Raw genomic sequence first — 24,200 nt, forward strand, 5'->3', positions numbered from 1 at the left:
CCAATGAGTCAGCCCTTCATATCAGGTGGCCAAAGTATTGGAGTTCAGTCCTTCCAGTGAATATTCAGGACTGATTTCCTTTAAGATGGACTGGTTGGATCTCCTTGCAATCCAGGGAACTCTCAAGAGTCTCCTCCAACATCACAGTTCAAAAGTATCAATTCTTTGTGGTCAGCTTTCCCTATAGTCCATCACTCCCTACCATACATAACTACTGGAGAAAAACATAGCTTTGACTAGACAGACCTTTGTTGGTAAGGCAAAGTCTCTGCGTTTTAATATGCTGTCTAGGTTGGTCATAGCTTTTCTTCCAAGGAGCAAGTGCTTTTAGTTTCATGGCTGCAGTCACCATCTACAGTGATTTTGGAGCCCAAGAAAATAAAGTATGTCGCTGTTTCCATTGTTTTCCATCTATCTGCCATGAAGTGATGGGAGCAGATGCCATGATCTTAGTTTTTTGAATGCTGAGTTTTAAGCCAGACTTTTCACTGTCCTTTTCCACCCTCATCAAGAAGCTCTTTAGTTTCTCTTCACTTTCTGCCATAAGGGTGGTATCATCTGCATATTTGAGGTTATTGATATTTCTCCTGGCAATCTTGATTCCAGCTTGTGCTTCATCAAGCCCGGCATTTTTCATGATGTACTCTGCATATAAGTTAAATAAATAGGGTGACAATATGCAGCCTTGATGTATTCCAATCCCAATTTGGAACCAGTCTGTTGTTCCAGGTCCAGTGCTAACTGCTGCTTCTTGACCTGCATACAGATTTCTCAGGAGGTAGGTCAGGTGGTCTGGGATGCCAATCTCTTGAAGACCTTTCCATAGTTTCTTGTGATCCACACAGCTAAAGGCTTTGGCATAATCAATAAAGAAGTAGTAGACATTTTTCTGGAACTCCCTTGATTTTTCTATGATCCAGTGGATGTTGGCAATTTGATCTCTCGTTCCTCTGCCTTTTCTAAATCCAGCTTGAACATCTGGAAGTTCACCATTCACGTACTGTTGAAGCCTGACTTGGAGAATTTTGAACATTATCTTTGCTAGCATGTGAGATGAGTGCAATTGTTTGATAGTTTCCTTTATGGCTCAGCTCATAAAGAATCCTTGCGGCTCAGCTGGTGAAGAAGCTGTCTGCAGTGTGGGAGACCTGGGTTCAATCCCTTGGTTGCAAAGATACCTTGGAGAAGAGAAAAGTTACCCACTCCAGTATTCTGGCTTGGAGAATTCCATGGACTGTATAATCCATGAGGTCACAAAGAGTCAGACGCGACTGTGCAACTTTCAATTTCTTAGACATTAAGCAGTGTTATATGTATTATTGAAATCCTATCCTCATCTGCCTTTATTAACTTACCTATATATACTTATCTTCTCAAATATTCTTTGGGCTGTTTTCAACACCTCACTGTTTCTCTCAGTAATTAATGAGTTGAACAAATCTCTGACATGTGTTCATTTTATATTTGCCTGTGCATTATTATGTTATCTTTTGAAAACTACACTTTAACAATAGTATGGAATTTTTCATCAGCCAAGCAGGAGAATTGAGCTTAGTATTTGAATCTGAGAAATAAAGCAAAGTGAATTTTTTACCCAATATGTTGGGGTATAATTCACAGCCTCCACTATCCTCTCAAATTCTGAGAGGAAATACATTTCCTTGCCATGTTCTTTTTATGGGGGAAAAAAGGATATAAATCTACCAGTAGCCTTCTAACTTCTTTCTGTGCACTTACGAAAGCCTGATCTATAATCTGTAGGATTGAAAGAATGATATTTAACTACCAGGTTTGTCACGGATGGTAGCAGTGGTGAAACAGTGAGACTAGAGTCAAAGATCCATCGTGAGGGCAAAGTACGCAGGTCAGTGCCCACGTCAAAATGTTTCCCTGAGAAATATCTCAGACTGAGTGCTCACTGGTATGGTAGAATTCCAACAGAATCCATGAATGGTGTTCAAGTGTGAGTTGATCTGGTTCTTGACATATACAGTATAATCTGATGAAATGTAAATTTTGTCTAGTAAATTAATTTGTAAATATATATGCCCTTTATTATACTTAGTTTATCTATTATTCATTGTATATATACATATAGACACACACATATATGTGTGTGGTCCCCACATATCCAGAATCCAGAAAATGATGTTAAAATAGAATTTTGTCTAGAATAAGGGTATGCAGGTTTTGAGAGAGATTCTGTCTTCTAACAAAAGTGCTTGAATGGTGTAACATCTTATTTCATTGCTTAAAAGCCTCTTGTTCTTAATTGCTTTCTTAGTTAAGACTTAAGGATTTAAGGAACAAAATAGTTCTATCTTAAAATATAACTAATGTTAAGAAATCTAGGAATATCTAGATTTTAAAAGATTTTTTTCCCCTCTAATATGCAGTCATATGAGTTATGGCACAGAAGGTGAATTCAGAACGAGAAGAGTTTTGTTATATTTTTAGTTCATCTACTTATTGATTAATCAGTTAGTTCAAAGCTTATTATTAATGAATTTTTAAAATGCAAGCTACAATGATATGATAGAGATATAAGATGAGTTAGAAAATAACTTTTCAGTTTTCTGTTGTTATATAACCTTTCATCCCAAAATTTTGTGGCTTGAAGCAACGATTGTCTTCAGCTCAGTTCAATCACTCAGTCATGTCCGAGTCTTTGCCACCTCATGGACTGAAGCACGACAGGCTTCCATGTCCATCACCAGCTCCCACAGTTTACTCAAACTCATGTCCATTGAGTTGGTGATGCCATCCAACCATCTCATCCTCTGTCCTCCCCTTCTCCTCCCACCTTCAATCATTCCCAGCATCCGGGTCTTTTCCAGTGAGTCAGTTCTTCATATCACATGGCCAAAGTATCAGAATTTCAGCTTCAGCATCAGTCCTTCCAGTGAATAGTCAGGACTGATTCCCTTTAGGATTGACTGATTTGATCTCCTTTCAGTCCAAGGGACTCTCAAGAGTCTTCTCCAACTACACAGTTCAAAAGCATCAGTTCTTCGGTGCTCAGCTTTCTTTGTAGTCCAACTCTCATATCCATACATGACTACTGGAAAAACCATAGCCTTGACTAGATGGACCTTTGTTGGCAAAGTAATATCTCTATTTTTAGTATGCTGTCTAGGTTGGTCATAACTTTTATTCCAAGGAGCAAGAATCTTTTAGTTTCATGGCTGCAGTCATCATCTGCAGTGGTTTTGGAGCCCCCCAAAATAAAGTCTGACACCGTTTCTACTGTTTCCCCGTCTATTTCCCATGAAGTGATGGGACCAGATGCCATGATATTCGTTTTCTGAATGTTGAGTTTTAAGCCAAACTTTTCAGTCTCCTCTTTCACTTTCATCAAAAGGCTCTTTAGTTTTTCGCTTTCTGCCATAAGGGTGGTGTCATCTGCATATCTGAGGTTATTGACATTTCTCCTAGCAATCTTGATTTCAGCTTATGCTTCATCCAGCCCAGCGTTTTTCATGATGTACTCTGCATATAAGTTACATAAGCAGCATGACAATATACAGCCTTGACGTACTCTTTTTCCTATTTGGAACCAGTCTGTTTTTCCATGTCCAGTTCTAACTGTTGCTTCCTGACCTGTATACAGATTTCTCAAGAGTCAGGTCAGGTGGTCTGGTATTCCCATCTCTTTCAGAATTTTCCACACTTCGTTGTGATCCACACAGTCAAAAGCTTTGGCATAGTCAATAAAGTGGAAGTAGATGTTTTTCTGGAACTCTCTTGCTTTTTCCATGATCCAGCAGATGTTGGCAATTTGATGTCTGGTTCCTCTGCCTTTCCTAAATCCAGCTTGAACTTCTGGAAGTTCATGGTTCACATACTGTTGAAACCTAGCTTGGAGAACTTTGAGCAGTACTTTACTAGCGTGTGGGATGAGTGCAATTGTGCATTCTTATGAGCATTCTTTGGCATTGCCTTCCTTTGGGATTGGAATGAAAACACCTTTCCAGTCCCATGACCACTGTTGAGTTTTCCAAATTTGCTGGCATATTGAGTGCAACACTTTCACAGCCTCATGTTTTATGATTTGAAATAGATCAAATGGAATTCCATCACCTCCACTAGCTTTGTTTGTAGTGATGCTTCCTAAGGCCCAATTGACCTTACATTCCAGGATGTCTGGCTCTAGGTGAGTGATCACACCATCGTGATTATCTGGGTCATGAAGACCTTTTTTGTACAGTTCTTCTGTGTATTCTTGCCGCCTCTTCTTAATATCTTCTGCTTCTGTTAGGTCCAGACCATTTCTGTCCTTTATCAAGCCCATCTTTGCATGAAATGCTCCCTTGGTATCTCTAATTTTCTTGAAGAGATCCCTAGTCTTTCCCATTCTGTTGTTTTCCTCTATTTCTTTGTATTGATCACTGAGGAAGGCTTTCTTTTCTCTCCTTGCTATTCTTTGGAACTCTGCATTCAAATGGGTATATCTTTCCTTTTCTCCTTTGCCTTTTGCTTCTCTTCTTTTCACAGCTATTTGTAAGGCCTCCTCAGGTAATTATTTTGCCTTTTTGCATTTATTTTTCTTGGGGATGGTCTTGATCCCTGCCTCCTGTACAATGTCATGAACCTCCATCCCTGGTCCTTCAGGCACTCTGTCAGATCTAATTCCTTGAATCTATTGTTACTTTAACAGTATAATCATTAGAGAGTTAATTTAGGTCATACCTGAGTGGTCTAGTGGTTTTCCCTACTTTCTTCAATTTAAGTCTGAATTTGGTGATAAGGAGTTCATAATCTGAGCCACAGTCAGCTCCTGGTCTTGTTTTTGCTGACCGTATAGAGCTTCTTCATCTTTGGCTGCAAATAATATAGCCAATCTGATTTTGGTATTAACTATCTGGTGATGTCCATGTGTACAATCTTCTCTTGTGTTGTTGGAAGAGGGTGTTTGGTATGACCAGTGCATTCTTTTGGCAAAACTCATTAGCTTTTGCCTTGCTTCATTCTGTACTCCATGGCCAAGTTTTCCTGTTATTCCAGGTATTTCTTGACTTCCTACTTTTGCATTTCAGTCCCCTATAATAAAAATGACATCTTTTTTGGGGTATTAGTTCTAGAAGGTCTTGTAGGTCTTCAGAGAACTGTTCAACTTCAGCTTCTTCAGCATTACTGGTCAGGATATAGGCTTGGATTACTGTGATATTGAATGGTTTACCTTGGAAACTAGCAGAGATCATTCTGTCATTTTTGAGATTGTATCCAAGTATTGCATTTGACTCTTTTGTTGCCTATGAGGGCTACTCCATTTCTTCTAAGGGATTTCTGCCCACAGTAGTGGATATCATGGTCATCTGAGTTAAATTCACCCATTGCAGTCCATTTTATTTTTATTTCCTCATAATTCTGGAATCTGGGCTGGGCGTTGCTGGGATGTGCTCTCTTTTCAAGAGATTTCTCCCTTGAAATCTCCATAAGGGTACAGTGGTTTGGAGGCTAAACTGGGCCTGGACAATGCAGAAGGACTTCACTCAGAAACCTGATCCTTCCGTGCTGCTCTTCTGGGTTTTCTTTTTCACCTGGTCTCATCATACAGCAGCCTAGCCCAGACTTTGTTACAGAGCGGCAACTGGTTAAACAAATGATATCCAGAAGCAAGACCATATCTACTTGTACTGCGGTTATTAATGTGCCATTGTTGATGGCAAGTCACATGGCCAAGGCTGTAGTCCATGCTGATGAAAATGCACAATAGTGGGAATAGCAGGACATGAGTGTCACTGGATATAATTGAAGTAACAGTCTACTCCAAGTGCTTCCAACTCAACCGTTGGTTTTATTTATTTATTTACCTGCTTTGGGTCTGAGTTTCAACATGTGAGACCATTCTTTGAGGCACACAGGCTTCTCTCTAGATGTGGCATGGTCTCTAGAGTCTGTGAGCCCAGTAGTTTCAGCATGCAGGCTTAGTAGTCCAGTGCTATGTAGTTCCCAGACCAGGAATTGAACCCAAGTCCCCTGCATTGGAAAGGAGATTCTTAACCACTAGACCACCCAGGAAGTCCCAATCATTGATTTTCAAAGTGTGTTCTTTTGAATCTCTGGAACTCTAAACAACCCTTCAAGGGTAACATGGTGAAGCCTCACTTCAGCTATAAGAATTTCACATGTAAATACTGGGCATTAACAGTTAAGATTTTTATGGAGAAAAGTGTTCTACTGCCAAGAGAATATGTATATTTTACAATCATTAAACTAGATGATCTCTTGCGAGTTAAACATTTTATGATTTTGTGACTCTGGGAGTTCTCAGGCCACTTAGTTGATCTGTCCTTGGATGATAGAACATATTCTTATTTAGTCCACTGGATTCCTGCCAAGATGGGTGCAATAATATCTGCATGTCACATAGAGGTCTTCAACAGAGACACTGAGTGCATCCATTGAATTTCAATTTGCTTTCTGCATCACATCCTGCATGGGAAATACCTCCTCCATTTAGAAAGTTAATATCCATAATTATGAACACTTAAGAATTTAGAGACAGGTGTTAACATTAAAGAAATTAGTAGTATGAACATATAGTTACTTAAAATGTCCTCTCCTGTGTATGTGACTATAGTATTATTTTGCCCCTGTTAATAGCACACACTTGATTATTTCTAAAATTGTAGGTTTTAACAAATAATAACCACAACAGCTACCAGTTCTCAAACCCTCATCATGTTTTAAGGTACTATGCAAAGCGCTTTTCATCTCATCCCTCTAATTTTAGACAGCTCTTGCCAAGTTGATATTATTATTATCTCCATGGAGTGAACAAGGAAGATGAGGCTTAGAAATGGATCGAAATCCATGCAACCCTTGTGATCCCATGGTTAAGAATCTGTCTGCCAGTGCAGGGGATGAGTTCAGTCCCTAGCCCAGGAAGATCCCCTGTGCCGTGGAGCAATGAAGCCCGTGCACCATAATTACTGAAGCCCATGCTCCATGACAAGAGAAGCCACCGCAGTGAGGAGCCCATGGACTGTAACTAGAGAAAGCCTGCACGCAGCAATGAAGACTCAGCTCAGCCAAATACATAAACATAAAACACAAAACAGACAAAAAGCAAATCCATGAAGCTCAGAAGTTGGTGACAGAGCTGGGATATGAATCCAGAACTTTCAGGCCACAAAACCAGACCTCTTCTCCTCTACCAAGCTGTGGTCCTGCAGACCTCACCGAGCTCTTGTGACCAAGAAGCTATACTGAGATATGGGTTCTCAGTACTAAGAGAAGGAACACATCTGTCTGGATAAAGGGAAAAGTGAAAGTTGCTCAGTTGTGTCTGACTCTTTGAGACCCCATGGACTTCTCCAGGCAAGGATAATGGAGTGGGTAGCCTTTCCCTTCTCCAGGTGATCTTCCCAAACCAGGGATTGAACCCAGGTCTCCCGCATTGCAGGCAGATTCTTTACCAGCTGAGCCACAGGCAAGACTCTTTGTTGTCTACAGCATGGTTCTCCAGCTTGACTGCCCAGTGAAATAACCCAGGGAACTTTCATCAAATGCTGATGCTTGATCCTGCCTTCTGCATTCCTGGTTGAAAGTGGTCTTGGTGCAGCCAGGCCTTGGGTTTCTTAAAAACTCCCCAAATAGTTCTAACTCAGCAGTGTGGGGTGAGAACCACTGACTTAGAAGAGCCACATGTGGCCTCCAGGAACCACTTGTAAGATTCTGCCTGTTTCATTTCATTGTAGAGAAAATACTTCTGCATGGAATGCTCTCACTTGTTTTCTCTTTGAAAAGCTCTTGTTCATGGTTCATAGCCCAGGCCCAGTGAACAAAAGGAAACAATCAAGGGAAAGAAAAAGCCTGCAAACATTTAGCCTGACATTATCAAAATATCTGGACTTATGATCACTAGCTGCCCCCACACCCTGACAGCCTATACCTGAAAACCCAGCTGCTTAATTAAGCTGTGTACCACTACCCCAATCCTTTTTGGGCCTCTTACTTTTAGAAGAAATGCTCCAACCCCACCAGTTTCTGGGGATCCACTGGCAGGTGATTGGGGAGGAGGGAATGATGCCAGTTCCTCAGCTTTATCTTTTTGTTCTGATCTGCTCAGATCAGACAAACCTAGTGAGGATGCAGAGGTCTGCAGTCCTGACAGCTGACAGCACCAGTGAGGTTCCCATGTGCCTTTGCTCACAGGGGGAGGATGTCCTAGGTTTATTTATGAGGATAGGGAAGCTTACTCACATCACTTCATCCCAGAAAACTAGTTGGATCTTAGGAGGTATGAGAAAGATCCAGACAAATGTTGAAACCAAAAAATACATAGGTATATATTTCCCAAACATCATACTCTTAAAGGACTTAAATTCTCCCAAGTTCTACCTTGCTTATTAAAACCTATCATGACTTTATTTTTAAGAATCAAAATGATTAGATTAGCTCTATAAGCTTCTCTAACTGTTGGGTTTACATTCATGTCTCTCACAAAGTAAATTACAAGCTTCTTGAGAATTGTGCTTCCAACTGTGTGATTCTATCATCATCATGGTCATCATCCTCATCTTTGTAGCTCACACTTACATAGAATTTACCATCTGCTGGGCGCTCCTCTACGAATGTTAAACGTGTTTTATATTTCATGATAACCCCACAAGGAAAGTAACTATGATTATCCCATTTTACAGATTAGAAAACTGAGATATAGAGCATTGATTTATTTTATTTACCACAGGACACTTAGTTAATAAGTAGGGGAATATTGTAATGATCCCAGGAGTCTAGCTCTGAGTCTAGAATCTTAACCTGTACACTATGCCATTTAGGGGGCAGATTTGTAAAAGGTAAGGAAGTTGTGGTTATTTTCAACAGATGATATATGATTTCTTTTTATTTATTGCACTCAAGAAATATATGACAGTGAAGTTTCATTGTTAAGGTTTGAAAAAGACAATGGAGGAAAAAAAAAACTCCCATAAATATGCATATGCAACATGTAATCTACAAATGAGGATGAAATATCAGCAGGATTCATCCAAATGTGGGCCAGGTCATTTGGGGTTGATGATGGTGTTATGGGTGGCTTCTATTTTGTCCTTTGTTCTGTTTTGACTTTCAAAAAATATTTGCTACAGTTCAGTTCAGTACAGCTGTTCAGTTGTGTCCAACTCTTTACGACCCCATGAATCGCAGCACGCCAGGCCTCCCTATCCATCACCAGCTCCAGGAGTTCACCCAGACTCATGTCCATCGAGTCAGTGATGCCATCCAGCCATCTCATCCTCTGTCGTCCCCTTCTCATCCTGCCTCCAATCCATCCCAGCATCAAAGTCTTTTCCAATGAGTCAACTCTTCGCATGAGGTGGCCAAAGTACTGGAGTTTCAGCTTTAGCATCATTCCTTCCAAAGAAATCCCAGGGTTGATCTCCTTCAGAATGGACTGGTTGGATCTCCTTGCAGTCCAAGGGACTCTCAAGAGTCTTCTCCAACACCACAGTACAAAACATCAATTCTTCGGTGCTCAGCCTTCTTCAGAGTCCAACTCTCACATCCTTACATGACCACAGGAAAAACCATAGCCTTGACTAGATGGACCTTTGTTGGCAAATTAATGTCTCTGCTTTTGAATATGCTATCCAGGTTGGTCATAACTTTTCTTCCAAGGAGTAAGTGTCTTTTAATTTCATGGCTGCAGTCACCATCTGCAGTGTTTTTGGAGCCCCCCAAAGTAAAGTCTGACACTGTTTCCACTGTTTCCCCATCTATTTCCCATGAAGTGATGGGACCGGATGCCATGATCTTAGTTTTCTGAATGTTGAGCTTCAAGCCAACTTTTTCACTCTCCACCTCATCAAGAGGCTTTTTAGTTCCTCTTCACTTTCTGCCATAGGGGTGGTGTCATCTGCATATATGAGGTTATTGATATTTCTCCTGGCAATTGTGATTCCAGCTTGTGTTTCTTCCATTTCAGCGTTTCTCATGATGTACTCTGCATATAAGTTAAATAAGCAGGGTGACAATATACAGTCTTGATGTACTTTTCCCATTTGGAACCAGTCTGCTGTTCCATGTCCAGTTCTAACTGTTGCTTCCTGACCTGCATACTTAATATAGTATAATTCTATACAGTGTGCATTAGTTCGTTATCAGAAGGTACAAAGGCAGCTTACAAAAGTTTCAATCAAGTATAAAATTGCTGCCGCTGATGCTGCTGCTAAGTTGCTTCAGTTGTGTCCAACTCTGTGTGACCCCATAGACAGCAGCCCACCAGGCTCCCCCATCCCTGGGATTCTCTAGGCAAGGACACTGGATTGGGTTGCCATTGCCTTCTCCGGTATAAAATTGACTGAAAGTATAAAATATATCCCCCTCCGCCACCCTCCACCCTTGCTTCCTCACTGCAGGCCTCCACCTGCAGTGGGCCCTGGCAAGGGCCTCTGACAGTTTTAAGGACTGGTCATTTTAATTTGTATTCTGATTTAAAGTCATGGGCCATTTTATCATATAATTGTGACCAGATATATCATGGTGCTGGCTAAGGTTTTTCACCCAGAGGCAAGGGAAGACCCAACACTGAATAGATCATAAAAGAAAATAGAAAAGAAAATAAATTTTCTTTTATGATTAACCCACTCCTGCTATGAGTTATGCTTTTCATTTAATGTTTGTTATTTGTTTGCATATATACACATATGTGTGTATATTCACATCTATATAGATCTCTCTCTTCATATATGTGTGTGTATGTGTGTGTGTGTGTGTGTGTGTGTGTGTGTGTTAATTGCTCAGTCGTATCCAACTCTTTGGGACTCCATGAACTGTAGCCCACCAGGCTCCTCTGTCTATGGAATTTCCCAGGCAAAGATACTGGAGTGGGTTGCCATTGCCTTCTCCAGGGGAGCTTTCCAATCCAGGGATCAAACGTAGGTCTCCTGCTTTGCAGGCAGATTCCTTATTGTCTGAGCCACCAGGGAAGCCCTTTTATGTATATATGCATATACATGGATATACACACACACAAATACATTGTTTCTCCTGCATTGCAGGCAGATGTGCTTTAGATCCCTGAATTGGGAAGATCCCCTGGAGAAAGAAATGGCAACCCACTCCACTATTCTTGCCTGGGAAATCCTATGGACAGAGGAGACTGGCAGGCTATAGTCCATGGATTCCCAAAGAGCTGGACATGGCTGAGCAACTAACACTGTTTCACTTACTGCTTTATGTAAAATATACTTGATGTATTAAAATATTATGCCCTAAACTTAATGAATGCAATCTAGTTATCTATCTTTTAAGAACCTGTAATGAGGGTTTTAGCTACTTTTCTAAAATTCTTGGATCTGGGACTGATGTTTCTTCTGATTTTGGCAGTGTGTTGAGATCAACCTTGATAAGACACAGATTTACTCAGTTATATATGTCCAAGTGTTATAGGGAGCTGGAAAAAATCACCCAGCCTTTCCCGTCACCAAGGAAGGCTCTCTGTGTAAGAGGTAACATTTGACCTTGACCTTGACCTTGAAAGATGAACAGACAGGTGGCTTGTCAGAGTAGTTATGTAAGAACTTGAGTCAGAAAAGCCTAGATTTGAATGCAATGCTCATTTCTTATCAGTTGGGAGTCACAGGATGATCTTTCTAAATGAAGTTGCAAAATAGGGATTGTCATTATTTAATTTCATGTGCCCAACTACACAGATTTATATAACATATTGGAGAAGGAAATGGCAATCCACTTCAGTATTCTTGCCTGGAGAATCCCATAGACAGAGAGGCCTGTTGGGCTACAGTCCATGGGGTCAGAAAGAGTCAGATACAACTAAGTGACTGCCACACACACATGTAACATATAACATTATTAATTATAGATTTAAAATAATAATATAAGCATCTTATCTCAGGATTTCTGAGCATTAAAAGACATAACTCGAACTAACATGCCAAACATAGAACCTGACTACTAGGAAGCAGAAAGCAGCTGCTCCTTCCACTAGAAGTGGAAAGCTGCTCCTACCACCCCAAGTTTGCCAGACCCTAAAGTAAGGCAAAAGCCATGGTTTTTCTAGTAATCATGTATGGATGTGAGAGCTGGACAATAAAAAAGTCTGAGCCCCAAGAATTAATGCCTTTACAGTGTAGTGCTGGAGAAGACTCTTGTGAGTCCCTTGAACTGCAAGGAGATCAAAACTGTCAATCCTAAAGGAAATCAACCTGAATAGTCACTGGCAGGACTGGTGCTGAAGCTGAAACTCCAACATGTTGGCCATCTGATGTGAAGCACTGAGTCATTAGATAAGACTCTGATGCTGGGAAAGATTGAAGCCAGGAGGAGAAGGGGACAACAGAGGATAAGATGGTTGGATGGCATCGCCGACTCAATGGACATGAGTTTGAGCAAACTGTGGGAGAAAGTGAAGGTCTGGGAAGCTTACTATACCACAGTCCATGGGGTTGCAAAGAGTTGGACACGACTGAGCGACTAAACACAACAAAAGTAAGGCAGTGTGCTCCCAGGCAGAAGGAAGAGCATGTTGTTGTGAGTTTATATGTGTGCAGATGAGGCCACACAGAAGCCGAGGGAGAAAGCCTCTGTAAGATGGTTTGATGTGTGGGAATGGAGCATCATCTGATGAAAACAGGAATGTTAGAGCCCAGATCAGAACTTTGGCATCTTCACCCGGGTCTGTATGACCTCCTTTTTGGTTCCGTCTGCATCCCTCCATCTGTGGAAGAACTCCCTTAGAGCACATTATAAAGCTTCCCAGAGCAGATCAGAGAGGCACTGGGAGATGGAACAGCCCCTCTCCCTAGTAATGATGATCCCCACACAGCCTTTTACATTGGAATTAATCTTTTATTAAGAGACAAAATTATGTCCAAACACTTTGGGGAACTTTTGCTTACCATTACATGAGCCTTGGGAAGCCCAGGCTCCTCTCCAGGGTCAAAGGAAATCTCCTTCTAACATTTCCTTTGGAAGCTGAGACTCTAAGGGAGCCTAGAGTATCTTTTTTTTTTTTTTTTTGGTGGCTTGTGAATGAAAAATATACTGTTGACTGCTTTCTAAAATCCTCTCTGTTTCTGCAGCCTGCTTGGAGAAACTCCAAGTTTGGGTGGCCCTGTAAACCAGAAGGAGCAAGCTTAAAAAGGATTTGGGAACTGAGGTATGCTCACGCTCTTTGAAGAAATCAGAGCTGTGAGTGAAGATCAGGGGAAGGAAAGCATCTTGAGCCTTCAGTGGAGCTGCTAGAAAAGAAATGCTGATCAACATTTCCAAAATACATGAGTTGAATCTGAAAAAGAGTAGATATATATGTGGGCTTCCCTGGTGGCTCAGTTGGTGAAGTATCTGCCTGCAATGCAGGAGACTGCCTACAGGGGGCCCAGGTTCGATCTCCGGATCAGGAAGATCCCCTACAGAAGGAAATGGCAACTCATTCCAGTAATCTGGCTTGGGAAATCCCATAGACAAAGGAGCCTGGTGAGTCAGACATGATATAGCAACTAAATCACCGACTACCATTCAGTATAATTGAACCACTGCACACTTAAATGTAAATCAATATTGTAAATCCATTATACTTCAATATTAAAAAAAATAATAATAATACATGAGTTGAGGGCCTGTTTCCAAAGTGCTGTGCAAATCACTGTGCAGGGCCTGAACTCTGTCCTTGAAGCTGTCATAATCTAATGGATATGAAAAGGCTCCTATAGCAGAACTTCAGAGGCCAGCATGTTTTTCAGTAAGCATGGAATGAGAGGTAAGCGTGGAACGAGAGGTCAGGGTGGGGACAGGAGGTGACCTCTAGGTACTGTGATGGGGCAAGCTGGACACACATAGGTCTGAAAGGATGTGTGCAGACATCACATGACAACAGGTGCGAGATATCCCACCATTCCTGTGGTGGTGGGGAGCTTAGAAACATGAATACAGCTTCTGGTGCTCCTGGGAATTCTAGCTATGAAACTGGCTGGAATGAAAGGTTAGGTACAGGGCCATTTTGGGAAATTAAACACTGCACACATGTAAAGGCAAGTCTGGGTAGTAGATGAGAGCACAGATACAGAGATTAATATAGGCTCAACACCAAACGGTCCTTTCTGAATTAGCCATCCCTGGGCATGTTTCTTAAACACTCAGCACAAAAAAGGCTAAAAGTAGCTTTTGTGCAGGTACTGAGAGCTCAGTGAGATAGTCCCTGTAAGTACTCGTACATTATGACACATGATGAATATTTGTAGATTGTTCTACTGTGGTATTATTGGCCAGCCCCTCTTCTAACAAAGTCAGTAAAATATGACTGATATACAAACATTCAGAACAATGCTCCTTTTCTAATTTTGGATGCTTATTTCCAGTTTGTAAACCATGTGTGTGAGTCTGGGGAGAGATTTGGAAGTTGGGAAAGGAGAGGTGTGAGGCTTTGGTGGGATTTAGGGGAAAGGTAACCCAGAAACCAAAGAGACTCATCTTGATGGGCCCTGAGGCTGAGAACTGGACACAAAAATGGGGAAATTTGGAGGGAATGGAGCTTTAGCACTATAGTCGATTAAATTCTTCATTGACAAAGATTCTTTCTAATAAAAAAAAAAAGACCATTAAAAAATATTTTGGCTCTGCCAGGCACATATATGAGTTTAGGTCCCCAACCAGAGATTGAACCCATGTTCCCTACTTTGGAAGCACAGGGTCTTAATCACTGGACCACCAGGGAAGTTCTAACAAAGATATTTTTTTAAGAAAGGAAGGTAGGAATAGAAAGAGGAAAGGAATTATAAACAGTGATGATGGAAAGAAGGAGAGAAAGAATGAAGGGAAGATGGTGAGGGCAGGTGATGAGAAGGAGAGAAGGGGGAAGAACACAAGATAAGGGAGAAGTTTTAGGAAGGAGGGAGGGATGGAGAGAGAGAGAGGGATGGAGGAAATACAATCCTGGCCTGGAGGAGGGTGAGCTTTTGACAAATGACCCATCTACTCTTTCCCCAGTGAGTATCCAAGCCAAGAATGAACACCTGTCTGGAATTCTTGCATGGATAGAAAGAAAGTTGGACTAAATGGCTTTTAAAGTCCCTTCCAAGTTCATCTTTTAAATGAAACTTTAGATTTTGAATAACGTGTCTGGCTAGAGAATGCAAATATGTCTTTTTTTCCCCACCTATGCTTTCTAGTTGCAAAGAGCAAAACAAAAATGTTTTCCAAAATTGTTGTATGCATAAAATTTGAGGCATCATTACTCCATGTCTAAGGCTGACACATATGCTGTTTCTTTCCCTCAAATTCTTTTAAACACAAGACAGTTATGATTTGAGCCCTCTGGACTCCAGCTCTCACTGAACAGTGAGAAATAGTTTATCAAAAATAGCAACCAAAACTTTCACTTAGTGCAATTTAGTGCTGCAACATTAGCCATGAATGCTTATTTTAAGTGGAGTTAAAACATGCCCCCTGTCCTTGGGAGTCTAGACCTTTCTAGCACGTGTGACCAATTATATGCCTCTTTTCCACACAGCTTGATTTTTCCCATTTAAAACAGCAGCTTTAATTGCCACCTAGGTTTTGGGTCTTGCACGTCCTTTTAATGTGGCTATTGAAATTTATTATTATTACACGTGGAACACTTGTTACATTATTGCCTTTGATTGAACTTGCATTTGCCAACTGACTCCAAATTCAAGGATAACATGTGTTATCGATTCTCTCAGATGGATTTATTCAGAGAAGCAGAGATCAGATCCCTGTTTAAACTGGGAGGTTGAATCTCTGTCCAGACTGGGAGGCCTCTTTAGATTTTTACTGTTGACCGTGTGTTTCTGAGAATGTTTATATGCACTGACATTTATTGTCATTTTATAGATTTGAAATGGTTTTTTATTTATTCCTGGATTATATGCCTAAGGTTTCTGGAAGCACCCACCTCCCTGGCTTTGCAGTGGGTCTGTATTCTGAATGGAATGGCTCTCCACAGACATGGTCTATTCTGTTGTCCATTGGCACACTTTCTCACAAGTATGACATTTTTCTTTTAAAATATTACACAATGGGAAATAATACATTTTTTGTAAATTTATTTAAAGATATTTGTTCATGTAGATTGAAAGCCAAGGCACAGTGTAGAAGAATTTTTGCACAGAGGGGAGGTGTATCTGAATTGGGTGTGAGTCATGAAAATTGATGACGTGAAGAATTTCCATTAGATTTTTATTTAACAGAAATACAAGATGGCAAATTTGAAACAAATAAAAAAGAATGTGGTTGATTTATGGACCTTGCAAATGGGCAAATGATGTTTAATGTGGGAAATGACTTTGCCACACTGATTTAAGGCAGGATCAAAGCATTCCTGGGCTTCCCAGATGGTTCAGTGGTAAAGAATCCACCTGCAATGCAGGAGACTCAGGTTTGATCCTGGGTTAGGAAAATCCCCTGGAGGAGGAAACACCAACCCACTCCAGTATTCTTGCCTGGAGAATCCCATGGACAGAGGAGCCTGGGGGACTTCAGCCCATGGGGTCACAAAGAGCAAGTCATGACTGAGTGACTGATCATGCATGCATGCAAATCATTCCTGGACTTTTCTGGAAGAGCGTGTTGGATGAGTGACATTTTTGAGGAAGTGAGAAATTCACCAGGGACTAGTTACATCCAACATGGTTTGGAGTTTTGTCAGAACAGAATCTGGAGAGTAAGGCTGTAGACAAGTCCAGTCGCCTTACATTTAGGGGGAAAAGAATGGAGTTTTAGAGAAGAGAAAGTTTGTGGAATGCCTTATTGGAAGAGCATAAACTAGAAGACCCTTTTGAATTTTGACTCCATAGCCTCCCAGCCACCTCATGTTTGAGAATTCCCTCAGATGTGTCCAGGAATCCAACAGGTTCAACTCAAGTCAGCTTAGTGGGGGTGCGGGGAGTTCCCTGACTCTGTAGAGTAGACAACATGTGAACCATGGGTTAGGGCTAGTACTTGCTGCCGGGTCAATATTAGCTCAGTTCTGACTTAACTCAGGCTAGGGAACTGCAATTGATGAGTTCAGAAAGTCTCTCTCTCTGGTCCTGATGCTGCAAGTACTAGGTGTACTGTTGGTATTTAGTGAATATCTGTTGAGTGGCTGCATGCTTGCTCATTCTCTTGAGTCATATCTGTCTCTTTGGAACCCCACGGACTGTAGCCTCTGTCCATGGAATTCTCCAGGCAAGAATATTGGAGTGGGTTGCCATTTCCTTCTCCAGGGGATCTTCCCAACCCAGGGATCGAACCCAGGTCTCCTGCATTGCAGATGGATTCTTTACTCTCTGACCTACCAGGGAAGCCTCTCTTTCAGACCCCATAGGCTGAAGTCCCCCAGGCTCTTCTGTCCATGGTCTTCTCCTGAATCATATTGATTTTAGTAAATCAGTGCTTTTATTATATAACACACCTGTGTTTATCTTCATAGCACCTCATTTCCTACAGGGTCAAGTTCAAACTCCCTTCCTTCACCTTGGTGTAGTGTCACATCCCTTCGCCAATCAATTATCACAGATGGAACAATCTTTTAAACCTTGTATTCTAATATTTTTATATGAAATCTTCCTTAATTAACCTAAACTTACCTCTTTTCTCTGATGAAGCTCACAACCAGAGTAGCCAGGATGTGCTACAGAATTAATTGCTGTTGTCCAGTTGCTAAGTGGTGTCCAACTCTTTGCAACCCATGGACAGTAGCACACCAGGCTTTCCTGTCCTTCACTTTCTCCCACAGTTTGCTCAAATTCATGTCCATTAAGTCAGTGATGCTGTCTAATCATCTCATCCTCTGCTCTCTTCTTTCCCTTTTGTCTTCTATCTTTCCCAGCATGAGGGGCTTTCCAATGAGTCAGCTCTTTGCATCAGGTAGCCAAAGTATTGGAGTTTCAGCTTCAGCATCACTGATTTCTCTTAGGATGGATTGGTTGGATCTCCTTGCAGTCCAAGGGACTCTCAAGAGTCTTCTCCAACACCACAGTTCAAAAGCATCAATTCTTTGGTGCTCAGCCTTCTTTATGGTCCAGCTCTCACATCCATACATGACTACTGGCAAAACCATAGCTTTAATATCCCCAGTGTGACCTCCCCTCCACCCCACCTCCCCCCACCCCACCACATTCTGTTGACTGTCACAGGGACCCTTTCCTGGAGAACTGCCCTCTGCCAAGGGGAGATGCCTCACCAGGGAGGGCATGTCTACACTCCAGAGGTCAGTAACTGACTGGCTTGGGCCCACAGTGAGTTGGTCTTCTTGCCTTCAAGCAGGCTTTGCAGTAATCCCTACCCCAGTGTTCCTTGTGGGGCTCAGGCTGAAGCTAGATGTGATATGAGCTCACACCACACGGCTCGTCTGCTCTCCCTGCCCCATCTTGCTTCCCTTACACCCCTCTGTCTGAGAGCCCCCCTGCAGTATATCATGCATCTGAATCCTTATTTCAGGCTCTGCTTTTAGAGGACTGAATTTAAGACAACTCGATATACACTGATCTTTCTGTTTCAAAAAACGATTATTTATCTGGCTGTGTTAGGTCTTAGTTGCAGCAAGTGGGGTCTTTGTGGTGTCATGTGAGATCTTTCATTGCAGCTGGGGCTTAGGAGTTGGGACACACAGACTGTCTAGTTGTGGTGTGCAGGCTTAGTTGGCCCATGGCGTGTGGGATCTTAGTTTCCCAGCCAGGGGTTGAACCCACATCCCCTGCATTGGAAGGTGAATTCTTAACCATTTGACCACTGGGGAAGTCCCCATCTACTGATCTTTCTTATCTTCCAGGGTCTTTTCTCCTGAGACCCCTAGACAGCTTATTACTGCATTTCTTACATAATGTGCCAATTCATATATTTGATAAATTTTAGAAATTTTACTTATGAAATAAGGTGATATCTGCACCTGAGGCCATTATTTTCATTTTTCCTCTCCCTATTAAAAATCTAGGAATGGCATCTGGCATCTCTTTCAAGAAGCAGCTTCAGAAAGTGTGGACTCTGTTTAGCACCCTGACTGATGTCACTATGGAGTTTCTCTACAAAGCATGAATCAACTTTCTTGGGGGAAAAAGCATGACTTTTCTGTTTCTTGCCATAAAAATTTTTACTGCAACATTGTATAGAAAGATATTTAATATAGCTCAGCTAATAATTTATGAGGCCACTTTGAGGTTAGAATATTTTAGCTGCCCTATTGCTTTAGCAATTGAAGGCAGGAGAATACCTAGGAAAACCAAAAACAACCTCTGAAATTCCCCAAGGCTTTGTTTAATGGAGTGGATACAATCAAATTTCAACAATCCATGACCAGATTACCTATGGCAGTGCTTCTCAAACTTTAATGTGCACACAAATCACCGGAAGCTCTCGTTTAAATGTATATTCTGGTTCAGTAGGTCTAGGGTGATGCCTTAGGTTTTCTGTATATGAACATCTCTCATAAGATGGTAATATGAATTGTCCATAGACTATAGTTTAAGTACAGAAGCAAGGTCTTGCATTTTCTTTCAGGACTATAGTGCTTTTTGCCTCTTTGTAGCCATATAGATGATATTCTCTGAACTGACTGAAAGGAAAGATTGAAAGTCTAACACTGAGGCCCTTCATGACTATGCAGCCTAAGCTGAATTATCATCTTGGCCCCTGATGATAAGCTCTGACTCTAAGGATATGCACTGATGTTGGACATGATCTGAAATAGGAGAAATGTTGACTTTTGATCAATTAATTTTCTGGATAAGAACAGACGAAGGCTACATTTCTCCTAAATATATATCCTTATCTAGTTTTTAGAAGGGTTCAGTTCAATTCAGTTCAGTCGCTCAGTCATGTTGGACTCTTTGTGACCCCATGAATCACAGCATGCCAGGCCTCTCTGTCTATCACCATCTCCTGGAGTTCACTCAACTCACCTCTATAGAGTTGGTGATGCCATCCAGCCATCTCATCCTCTGTCATCCCCTTCTCCTCCTGCCTCCAATCCATCCCAGCATCGGAGTCTTTTCCAATGAGTCAATTCTTCTCATGAGGTGGCCAAAGTACTGGAGTCTCAGCTTTAGCATCATTCCTTCCAAAGAACACACAGGGCTGATCTCCTTTAGAATGGACTGGTTGGATCTCCTTGCAGTCCAAGGGACTCTCAACTCAAGGGTCTCCTCCAACACCACAGCTCAAAAGCATCAATTCTTTGGTGCTCAGCCTTCTTCAGAGTCCAACTCTTGCATCCATACATGACCACTGGAAAAACCATAGCCTTGACTAAATGGACCTTGGTTGGCAAATAATGTCTCTGCTTTTGAATATGCTATCTAGGTTGGTCATAACTTTTCTTCCAAGGAGTAAGTGTCTTTTAATTTCATGACTGCAATCAGTATCTGCAGTGATTTTGGAGCCCCAAAAAATAAAGTCTGACTCTATTTCCACTGTTTCCCCATGTATTTGCCATGAAGTGATGGGACCAGATGCCACGATCTTAGTTTTCTGAATGTTGAGGTTTAAGCCCACTTTTTCACTCTCCACTTTCACTTTCATCAAGAGGCTTTTTAGTTCCCCTTCACTTTCTGCCATAAGGGAGGTGTCATCTGCATATCTGAGATTATTGATATTTCTCCCGGCAATCTTGATTCCAGCTTGTTCTTCCTCCAGCCCAGCGTTTTTCATAATGTACTCTGCATATAAGTTAAATAAGCAGGGTGACAATATACAGCCTTGACATACTCCTTTTCCTATTTGGAACCAGTCTGCTTTTCCATGTCAAGTTCTAACTGTTGCTTCCTGACCTGCATACAGATTTCTCAAGAGGCAGGTCAGGTGGTCTGGTATTCCCATCTCTTTCAGAATAGTAGAAGGGTATATCATCTTAAATGGTAGCAGGAAAAAAATAAACAGTCAATACCAGGATCATAAGAAGTCTGGTTTATAACAAAAAAAGGACTGATTACACCATAGTTTCCTTCCTCTTTGGGTTCAGTTCAGTTCAGTCACTCAGTTGCATCTGACTCTTTGCGACTCCATGGGCTGCAGGATTCCAAGCTTCCCTTCTCTCTCCCTGAGCTTACTCAAACTCATGTCCATCGCCTTGGTGATGCCATTCAACCATCTCATCCTCTGTTGTCCCCTTCTCCTGCTGTCTTCAATCTTTCCCAGTATCAGGGTCTTTTCCAGTGAGTTGGTTCTTCCAGTCAGGTGGCCAAAGTATTGGAGTTTCAGCTTCAGCATCAGTCCTCGGAATGAACACTCAGGACTGATCTCCTTTAGGGAGGACTGGTTGGATCTCCTTGCAGTCCAAGGGACTCTTCTCCAACACCACTGTTCAAAAGCATCAGTTCTTTTGCACTCAGCTTTCTTTACAGTTCCAACTCTCACATCCATACATGACTACTGGAAAAACCATAGTTTGACTAGACGGACCTTTGTTGGTAAAGTAATGTCTCTGCTTTTTAATATGCTGTCTAGGTTGGTTATAGTTTTTCTCCAAGAAGAAAGCATCTTTTAATTTCATAGTTATAGTCATCATCTTCAGTGATTTAGTAACCTCTTCAAAAAAAGTCTCTCATTGTTTCCATTATTTACCCATCAATGGGTTACCGTTCCTCAATTTTGTCCTTAGCTCCTACAGCGCTTCAAGTTGGAGGCCCTGTCTTCAACACAAAACACCTAAGTTAAGGATTATTTTACTACTTCTTGAATTCTAATTTATTTCTCCTAGAAAGGTAGTCTATGTCTTTAAGGTCTAGCTACTATCCTGAGAAATATACATCTTCAAAAAACATCTTTCTCTTTGTTTGTGTTTAGGGCAATGCAGACTGTTTTAATACCTTTAACAGTATTCTCAGTAAAGTGAATATGCACAATGTTTATAAAGCTAGAATATCACACTCATAGCATATTGTTTCCTCACAGTGAGGGTTGAACAGTAAAACAAGAGGAAATTATATATTTCCCTCAGATCAATCTTTTATACCTTTATTTTAAAATAATTAATACAGTGGATATCAGTAAAAATGGCAAAGGAAGCATCTACAGCCCTTTGAAAATGCTCTTCCTTATAAAATTTACAAGAAAATTGGCAAAAATACAGAATCAATATTTTCATACCTCCAGAAATTAACCAAAGACTTACTATCATAGAGGAAGTGTTTACTCAATAACAGTGGATGAATGTCAGTAAAATCAATGAGCATTATTCTTAGTGTATTAACTTGTTCCATTCTCATTACCTCACCCTTCATCTCTGGTAGCTTTGGAAACCTGGAGTCTAGTCTCAGAATTAAACACAGCGGAAAAACAGCAACTAGAAGAGGAACAGGGCTGAAGCTCCTTCAAACCTCCGTCCCATAGATGGCAATTATTCACCTGTCTAGTGGCTTTTTAGAAGACCCAACTCATAAGGTTGTCTTTATTTGTCTTGACCCTCACTGCTATGGTTTTTCCAGTGGTCATGTATGGATGTGAGAGTTGAACTGTGAAGAAGGCTGAGCGCTGAAGAATTGATGCTTTTGAACTGTGGTGTTGGAGAAGACCCTAAGAGTCCCTTGGACTGCAAGGAGATCCAACCAGTCCATTCTAAAGGAGATCAGCCCTGGGATTTCTTTAGAAGGAATGATGCTAGAGCTGAAACTCCAGTACTTTGGCCACCTCATGCAAAGAGTGGACTCATTGGAAAAGACTCTGATGCTGGGAGGGATTGGGGGCAGGAGGAGAAGGGGACGACAGAGGATGAGATGGCTGGATGGCATCACTGACTCGATGGACGTGAGTTTGAGTGAACTCCGGGAGTTGGCGATGGACAGGGAGGCCTGGCGGGCTGCGATCCATGGGGTCGCAAAGAGTCGGACACGACTGAGCGACTGAACTGAACTGAATTGAACTTAACACCTTTCTGGAGTGTTTGTCAATACAATTATAAGTGACTGCCTACTTTTGTGACTCTCTGAAGTAGTAGATAACAGTTTGAGAAAACAATAGGATAACAAAAAATCTTAAAAGGAAAAGCTGGGAAGTGAGACATCTACATGAGTTTTGAAAAGCTTGCACACTTACAAGGATCTAAAAGGCTATATGCATGCACAGCAGTGTGTGTGTGCTTGGGAAAGACCCAGCCTGTGGCTAACCTGAGGTTTTTTGCAAGCAGGAAATGAAGGGTAAGGCAGAATTGTCAAATACCTATTGAGTATTGAAAATGTTTCCTCATGCACACACAGAGCTCTTTAATGAAGATGGGACTTACTGGTTCTAGACTAAAATCATGATTGAAAGATACGACATTATTACTGAAAAATAAAAAAGATTATAAGGGAACACTGTGAAAATTGTATGCCAATGAATTAGATAACCTAGAGGAAATTAACAACTTTTTAGAAAGATATAAACTAGTAAATTGACTCGAAACAAAATACAAAATCTGAATAGACCTATGACAAGTAGAGACTTAGTAATCAAAAGGCTTCTCATAAAGAAAAATACAGAATCAGGTGACTTCACTGGTAACTCTTCCAAATTCTTAGAGAAAAATTAGCAAAGATCTTTACAAACTCTTGAAAAATATAGAAGAGGAAGAAATACTTCCCAACATCAAGAAAGACATTACAAGGCAAAAGATCTATATATGAATAGGCACAACTGAATATCAGCATTGCAAAAATAAAATTGGACCAGAACCTTGGATTATACACAAAATTTAACTCAAAATGGATCAAAGATATTAATGTTAAAACTAAAACAACAAAACTTTTATAAAAATAGAAGTGTAAGTCTTCATGACCTTGGATTAGCCTGTAGCTTCTTAGCTATGATACTTAAAACATGAGAAGCCAAAGAAGATAGATAAATTAAACTTCAGTAAAACAATCAAACAAGCAAAGGAACAAAGCTACAACAATAACAAAAATAACTGTGCTACACAGGACCTCATCAATAAAGTGAAAAGATATCCCACAGAATGGGAGAAAATACTGGGAAATAATTTACCTGTTAAAGTTCTAGTATTCAGAATAAATAAAGAACCCTTACAACACAACAATACAGAGACCAATATGGGCAAAAAATTTAATAGACATTTTTCCAAAGAAATATGCAGGTTAACAATAAGCACATAAGAATATTTTCAGCATCATTAGTTATTATGGAAATACAAATAAAAATTACAATGAAATACTGTTTCATACCAAATATCATGTTTATAATAAAAAACACAGGCACAAACAAGAATTGGCAAGGAGACATGGAGAAATCAGATCCATCACACA

The sequence above is a fragment of the Capricornis sumatraensis genome, chromosome 15, assembly GCF_032405125.1.
Source record: "Capricornis sumatraensis isolate serow.1 chromosome 15, serow.2, whole genome shotgun sequence".
Classification (NCBI taxonomy): Eukaryota; Metazoa; Chordata; class Mammalia; order Artiodactyla; family Bovidae; genus Capricornis; species Capricornis sumatraensis.